The sequence below is a fragment of the Melanotaenia boesemani genome, chromosome 12 (genome assembly GCF_017639745.1).
Source record: "Melanotaenia boesemani isolate fMelBoe1 chromosome 12, fMelBoe1.pri, whole genome shotgun sequence".
NCBI classification, from domain to species: domain Eukaryota; kingdom Metazoa; phylum Chordata; class Actinopteri; order Atheriniformes; family Melanotaeniidae; genus Melanotaenia; species Melanotaenia boesemani.
In genome coordinates, this window is record NC_055693.1 from 23,584,402 (window position 1) to 23,592,349 (window position 7,948).

Here is a 7,948-nt window from a genome sequence, read left to right on the forward strand (position 1 = left end):
TTATATACACTATACAATAAAAGTGCATAATTAGCTGTCAGTCATACTGTCATGTGAGTGTGGGTTCCGGTGATGCAGTAGAATGTATTGCAGCATTATACAGTCTGATTGCTGTGGGTATGAAGGACCTGCGGAAGTATTCCCTTTTATACTTTGTCTTTCACTGATGGGGCTGCCTAAGGCCCCCATAGTCTGATGCAGACTGTGAGAGGTGTTGTCCATGATGGCGGACAGTTTTGCCAGAACTCTCCTCTCTACCACCACCTCAATGGAGTCCAAAGGGCAGCCACAGACTGAGCTAGCTCTTTTTACCAGTCTATTGAGTCTGTTCTTGTCCCGCTCAGAACACCCCCCTCCCCAACACACCACAGCATAAAAAACCACGGATGCCACCACGGTCTCGTAGAAAGTTCTCAGCAGTTGCCTGCTCATGCCGAAGGATCCCAGCCTCCTCAGCAGGTATAGGCGACACTGACCCTTCTTATAAAGAGAGTAGGTGTTATCTGTCCAGTCCAGTTTATTATTTAGGTGAACACCCAGGTACTTGTATGTCCTCACTCTCTCGATGTCAAGTCCCTGGATGTTTAACAGTGCAGTACAGGAGGGTTTTCTCTGGAAATCGATCACCATCTCCTTTGTCTTGCTGGCATTTACTTGAAGGTGATTCTGCTCACACCAGTCGACAAAGTCCATGATGACCTTCCTGTACTCACAGTCATTCCTCTTGGACACACATCCCACTACGGCAGTGTCATCTGAGAACTTCTGGAGATGTATACAGGGTGAAGAGGAAAGGTGATTGTACTGTGCCCTGAGAGGCCCCTGTGCCGCAGAAAACCACATCAGACACACAGTCCCTCAGTCTCACATACTGGGGTCTGTAAGTAAGGTAATCCATGAGCCATGCAGCCAGATGGCCACTGATCCCCGCCCTCTCCAGCTTCAGCCTGAGTAGTAAAGGTTGAATCCTATTAAAAGCACTTGAGAAATAAAAAAAAGTGATCCTCACAGTGTTTCCAGTGCCCTCCAGGTGAGACAGGGATCTCTGCAGCAGGTAGATGACAGCGTCGTCCACCACAATGCCAGGCTGGTATGCAAACTGCAGAGGATCCATATTTGGGCTTACCAGTGAGCGGAGATGGTTAAGAACGATCCTCTCCAGTACCTTCATCAGGTGAGAGGTTAAGGCCACAGGTCTGAAGTGGATGGGCTCCTTGGCACATGGGATCTTGGGTACTGGGACCACACTGGAAGTTTTCCACTTGACCGGAACTCTTTCCAGACTCAGGCTCAGGTTAAAGATGTAGCAGACCACCTGACATAGCTGGTCTGCACAGTCCCTGAGGAGTCTGGGGCCGATGCCATCAAGACCTGTGGCTTTCCTGGCTTTGATCTTCTTTAGTTGCACTCTCACCTGATCCACTGTCGGTGTGAGGAGAGAAGGAGGTGGTGGAGAGGAGAGCCCCAGATGTGGTGGTGGGAGCGAGGGGGAGGGTAAGAGCTCCGGAGATGGTGGTAGTGGTGAATGGACTTATTCCGGACTCAGTGGTTTCCCTGGATGGATTTAAACTTTCGTGCGCGGATAGGAGTGCGGCGGAGAGTGGTAAGAGGAAAGACGGGGGACTCGCGGTGTATGTCAACGAGAGATGGTGCAATCCGGCGCACGTCTGTGTAAAGGAACAACTCCCGAGGGAGTCTGTGAAAGTGTGGACCGATGAGGCCATATGAGAGACTGAGAGACTGTTTCCAAACCACAGACTGGGAGACACTCTGCAGCTCTCATGGAGAGGACATTGATGACCTGACCCACTGCATCACGGACTACATCAACTTCTGTGTGGAGAACACTGTGCCAACCCGAAGGGTGCGGTGTTTCTCCAACAACAAACCCTGGGTGATCCCTGAGCTTAAAGTCCTGCTGAACCAGAAGAAGAGGGCTTTCATTTCAGGGGACAGAGAGGAGCAGAGGAGAGTTCAGCATGAACTCCAGTACAAGATCAGGCGGGCCAAGGACAGCTACAGGAAGAAGATGGAGGAGCTGCTGGAGCAGAATAACACGCAGGACGTGTGGAGAGGGCTGAAGGAGCTCTCTGGATTTGGACAGAGTGGTGCCAGAGGGACAGCTGATGAAGACCAGCACTGGGCCAATGATTTAAATCTGTTTTTTAATAGATTTGATTCTAACCCCACTCCCTCTGCCCCCCCTCCCTCCTCTTCACACATTCCCAGTCCAGCGTCTACCATCCTTAACACAGTTATGCAGCATTTGCATGACTGGCTGCAAGATAATCATTTAACACTTAATGTTAAGAAAACAGAATGCATGTACTTTTACTCATCTAGTTGACAGTTATCCATATCCAATCCCATCACCTTCTCCAACCAGAAGCTCTCAGTTGTTTCCACATACAAGTATTTGGGAGTCTCTCTTGACTCACATCTCACTTACTGTGAGCATGTCCAAACCCTAACCAGAAAGTTAAATCAAAAGTTATATATTTATAGTAAAATAAGACCACATTTGTCTCACTCTGTCTCTAAAACATATCTTCATGTAATCATTATGTCTACTCTGTCGTATTGTCTGCCTGTTTGGTCACTTACAACAAATGAAATCCTTGAACCAGTAGCAAGACTCTATAATAGAGCTCACAAGATCCATAACAGGCTTCCAGGTTGGACTCACCATTGCACTGCACTATCGTTGTCTAATGCTTTGACATTTCAGAACTATACAATAAGCCATAAGATTAATTGTATTATCAAATCTTGAATGGACACATCTCAGCAGCACTTACTGCGTTGGTACCAAAACTCAGCTCAAGGTCCGAACGCTCGACTAGATCTGTTACAAATGGACTTTTGCCTTTAGCGGCCTTTAGGAACTGCTATGGTCAGAGAGCTTTCTTTTATGCGCTCACTAAAGCCTGGAATGAGATCCCACAGCACATCAGGACTATAACATCATAAAGACTATTTAAAAGAATATTTGCTCGCCATCTAATGGACAGGTACAGCTGTGACCACTGAGGTGGCTCCATAGCCTCCCGTAAAGCTGCTTCTCTTGGTTTGTGTTTATATGATTGTACTGTCTTGTCTTGGAATTTGTGATGTGTGTCTGGTTTGTATGTTCTGCAGAGCAGGAACCTGCTGAAAAACAGTTCTTAAACTGAGTCAGGCCCGATTGTTTTAATCTTTTCCTGTTTAATAAATAAAAATGAAATGAAAATGAATCCCCTTCCCCCCACCACCTTCACCTTCACTTTCACTTACCCCCCATCTCCACACCAATGGACTCCACCACCAGCCCCCCACTGCCCTCCACCTCCCCCCTTTCCTTACATCAGCCCAGGTGAGGAGAGAACTGAGGCGGCTGAAGAACAGGAAAGCTGCAGGACCAGATGGCATCAGCCCCAGGCTGCTCAGGACCTGTGCAGACCAGCTCTGTTTTTATTTAACCTTTATTTAACCAGGTAAAAATGTTTGAGAACCAGTTCTCATTTGCAAACATGACCTGGCCAAGAGGCCCCAGCAGGAATAAATATCGTATATACATACAAACATACAACTGTGCATACAGAAGAACCACAACACAACAATACAAAAAATACACCTTACAACGCAGAGCAAATACAAATATATAAAAATGAAAGGGGGAAGGGAGTAGGTTTCAGTATATGGGACAGATCTATGTGAAAAGATAAGCATAAGTGAGAGTCAGCATCGTCAGCAGGAACAAATGTCGACAATAATCTGTTGAAGTCTCTGTCTAAACAAGGAAACAGATATCAGAGATGGAAGTTTAAGAGTGTTCTGCAGTGTGTTCCAGTCATTTGCAGCGGAAAAGTGGAAGGCGTTACGGCCGAAAACAGTGGAAGTTTTGGGAGTAATGAGCTTAATAAATTCGGATGACCTGGTGTGATGAGTGCTGTGAGCGAAGTGGAGAAGAGATGACAGATAGAAAGGTGTCTTGTGCAAAATTGACTTGTAAATAAAAAGAAACCAATGATGGAGTCGCCGGGTGTGAAGGGAGGGCCAGCCCACCAATTTACAGAGATCACAGTGGTGGGTGTGGAAAGGGGCGTTTGTGGCAAAGCGTATGGCTGAGTGGTAGAGAGTGTCTAATTTTTTAAGGGCTGTGCTTGTTGCCATTTTATAAATGATGTCACCATAGTCAAGAATTGGAAGTAAAGTCAATTTGACTAAAGTGCATTTGGTTGCGTGGGTGAAAGAGGCTTTATTACGGAAAAGAAAGGCTAATCTGGCTTTTATTTTGGCTTGAATGACAGAGATGAATCCAGCCAGATGCCCACGTATTTATAGGAATTGACATATTCCAAAGCCATGCCTTCTAAACAGGTGAGTATTGGTAGGGTGTCGGCACCAGTTTTCCAACTAAAAAGGATGCACTTTGTTTTACTGGAGTTGAGGCGAAGGTGGAGGTTGTGGAAGGACTGCTCTACTGAAGTGAGGCTGAGTTGAAGAACAGCTGCTGCAGCTTGTGAAGAGGGGCCGACTGAATACAAAATGGTGCCATCGGCGTACAGCTGGATCCGGGAGCTGCCAGCAGCTTTATCTATGTGGAGAAATCAATCTATCTATGGAGAAAAGGGTGGGGCTCTGTGAGGTGCTCAGGTACATCTTTAACCTGAGCCTCAGCCTGGAGAAGGTCCCTGTCCTGTGGAAGACCTCCTGTGTCGTTCCGGTTCCTAAGATATCACACGCGAAGGAGCCAAAACATTACAGACCCGTCGCCCTGACCTCCCACCTGATGAAGACCATGGAGAGGCTCATCCTCAGCCACCTCCGCTCCGTGGTGTGCACCGCGATGGACCCGCTGCAGTTTGCCTACAGGCCAAACATAGAGGTGGATGATGCTGTCATCTACCTACTGCACAGGGCGCTGGCTCACCTGGAGACCGCTGGGAGCGTCGTGAGAGTCCTGTTCTTTTACTTCTCCAGTGCGTTCAACACCATCCAGCTGGCCCTGCTGTGGGGGAAGCTGGATGGAGCTGGAGTGGATGGAAAGTTAGCTGCGTGGACCATCAACTACCTCACCAACTGGCCACAGTACGTGCGTCTGCAGAACTGTGTGTCTGAGGTGGTAGTCTGCAGCACAGGGGCCCCTCAGGGAACAGTGCTCTCACCGTTCCTCTTCACCCTCTACACCTTGGACTTCACCTACAACACCAGCAGCTGTCATCTCCAGAAGTTCTCTGACGACTCAGCCATTGTGGGCTGTGTGTCTGAGGGGAACGAGCTGGAGTACCGGTCAGTCATTATGGACTTTGTGGACTGGTGTGAGCGCAACCACCTGTGCTTAAACACCAGTAAGACCAAGGAGATGGTGAGTGACTTCCGGAGAAGGACACTACCCCACACACCGGTGAACATCCAGGGGAAGGACATTGACCTGGTGGACAGTTTCAAGTACCTGGGTGTTCACCTCAACAGTAGACTGAGGTCCTTTGGAGTATGCAGGCCTCTGCTAAGGACATTTCATGACTCTGTGGTAGCCTCTGCTGTCCTCTACGCTGTTGTCTGCTGGGGAGCGAGCAGCACTGACCGGGACAGGAAGAAACTGAACAAGCTGGTCAGGAGGGCGAGCTCAGTCCTCGGCTGCCCGCTGTACTCCGTGGAGGAGGTGGGTGAGAGGAGGATGTTGGCCAAGCTCACATCCATCATGGACAACACCTCTCACCCGCTGCACCAGACTGTGGAGGGGCTGAGCAACTCCTTCAGCAGCAGACTGAGACACCCTCAGTGTAGAAAGGAGCACTACCGCAGGTCCTTCACATTACTGTGAATATTTTTTTATATTTTACTGTGCAATACCCCCCATTATCAATATCATCATATTCTTCACATCCCACCATCACCATGTAAATATGTATAGTCTGTGAGGTTGTTTTCTTTTGCACTGTCAATTTTATATCTATCTATCTATCTATCTATCTATCTATCTATCTATCTATCTATCTATCTATCTATCTATCTATCTATCTATCTATCTATCTATCTATCTATCTATCTATCTATCTATCTATCTATCTATCTATCTATCTATCTATCTATGTGGATTTGAAGGGGGACTGAGTAGGGATTGGGGGATCGGTAGGGGGAGGTGCTGGGGTGTGAGACAGGGACGTTTGTTTGTGGTGTGTGTGTATGTGTTTATGCTGTGGATGGTGTGTGTTTGTGTGTGCATGCATGTGCTAGGAAGAGTGGGAGTGTGCAAGACCCTGGGTGAGTAGGTGGGGTGGGGAGGGATCACATGAACCTGTGGGGGAAACCTGGGTGAACCTGGGAGTGGTGCACCATGGATCTGGGTTCACAAGCTATTCTCCTTCCACACCTCTCCTTCCCCCCTGGGTGTGTGGTGGGTGGGTGCCGTCTGGGGTTGGTGGCAGCTTGTTGGCTGCAGTTGCTACGTGGCCCGGTCATGGAGAGCGGCTGCTCCTGGCCTGTCTTGCCCTGGGGGGCTTCCCGGGGAACGTGGGTCCTAGTGCTGCTAGAGACCCTTAGGCATAAATGAACCTTTGTTTGTTTTTCTTTCAAATGAATTCTTTTAAGGTGTGTGCTCCATCACTGTCAAATAATATTTTTCTTTTAAGAACTTTATGTGAGCAAGGGTTAGCTACAAACACTGAAACACCTCAGACCTCTTTAGCAACTTTGTTATGTTTTCATAGTCTTTTATTCTTGTTGTGGTTTTTATGCACTTATTTACATCCAAGCCTCATTGAAATACTCACTTTTCATGCTTTTACTGCAAAACAAATCTACTTTCAGGTATCAATAAAGTTGCCATGACCTTGATCTCTTCTGTTAATGTATGTTTTCTTTAATCTTCAACATGAAGTAGTGCATTCTCAGTATTTCCAAATAAAATATTTTAGAATTTTTGGGCCACAACCTTTAGTTTTCAGGGTGAGAAATGTAAGAAAACACAAATTCTACACTTTGAAATCCCTTGGCAATCTTTGTAGTGAATATTATGGTCAGAGATAGTAAAATCAGCTAACCTGCCATTTGTATCTGTGGACAATCTGACGGATGCAAATAAGGTAAGTAAGGTCACAAACTGAAGCTCCGAGACATGATGACATTCAACTGACTTCAGGTTCTTGCAGGTCTACTGTATACATGAATCCAGAAACAGCAATAGAATTATTTTATTTATATACCAGAGACCTATTCTTTTATTCACCTATATTACTGTATGCACAGTATTGTTCAAACTGTGAGCAAGGCAATATATTTCCAGAAAAAATGAATGAACATGAATGAAAATCCTAGAATTACCACCTTTAATTTTTTTTTAAGCAGCGTTCTTTCATCTTTTTTACAAAAAGCATTTAAATATTTCATCTAAAGGTTACATCTAAAGGTTACATTACATTATTATTATAATAAGAGGTGATATAAGATTTTACAGCACAGACGAGGCGGCTCGTCAGAACCCTATGAAACAACATTGGTTTGAAGTTTTCTTTGCACTCATGTGGGTCACTGGAGGACCGCAACTGCCAAAAATAAAAAATAGATACAGAAATATAAAAATGGCTCCATAAACAAATTGATATGCCAATAAATTATAAAAACAATTTGCAAAATAATTTTTCCATAAAAAACCTAGAAAACACAACACAAATTTGTATTTCTTTTGGCATTTTCAACTGTTTTAATTTAATTTTGTGTCAGTATTCCAATTAATTTACTTTTCCATTTATTTATTTGGTGATTTTTGTTTTATTGTTTTTCTTAGGTTATTTTTATGCCTGTATTAATTTTTGGATTATTTTCCTTTTACATTTTCTTATCGCCAAAATGATTTATTTCTGTATTTTTGTGTAATCTAACATTTATTTATTTATTGACACTTTTTTTCACAGTTATATTTACGTCCTTATTATTTCCAAGCTTGCATTTTTGTCCTCTATTTATT

General features: G+C 45.1%; 1 long non-coding RNA gene across 1 annotated transcript; it reads left to right on the plus strand.

The window, feature by feature from the left end:
* Positions 1-204: 204 nt before the first annotated feature.
* Positions 205-5,612, plus strand: LOC121650500. The gene is made up of 3 exons (XR_006012291.1): positions 205-273; positions 4,109-4,117; positions 5,602-5,612. It is a non-coding gene; the product is annotated as an uncharacterized LOC121650500 (long non-coding RNA).
* Positions 5,613-7,948: the final 2,336 nt, after the last annotated feature.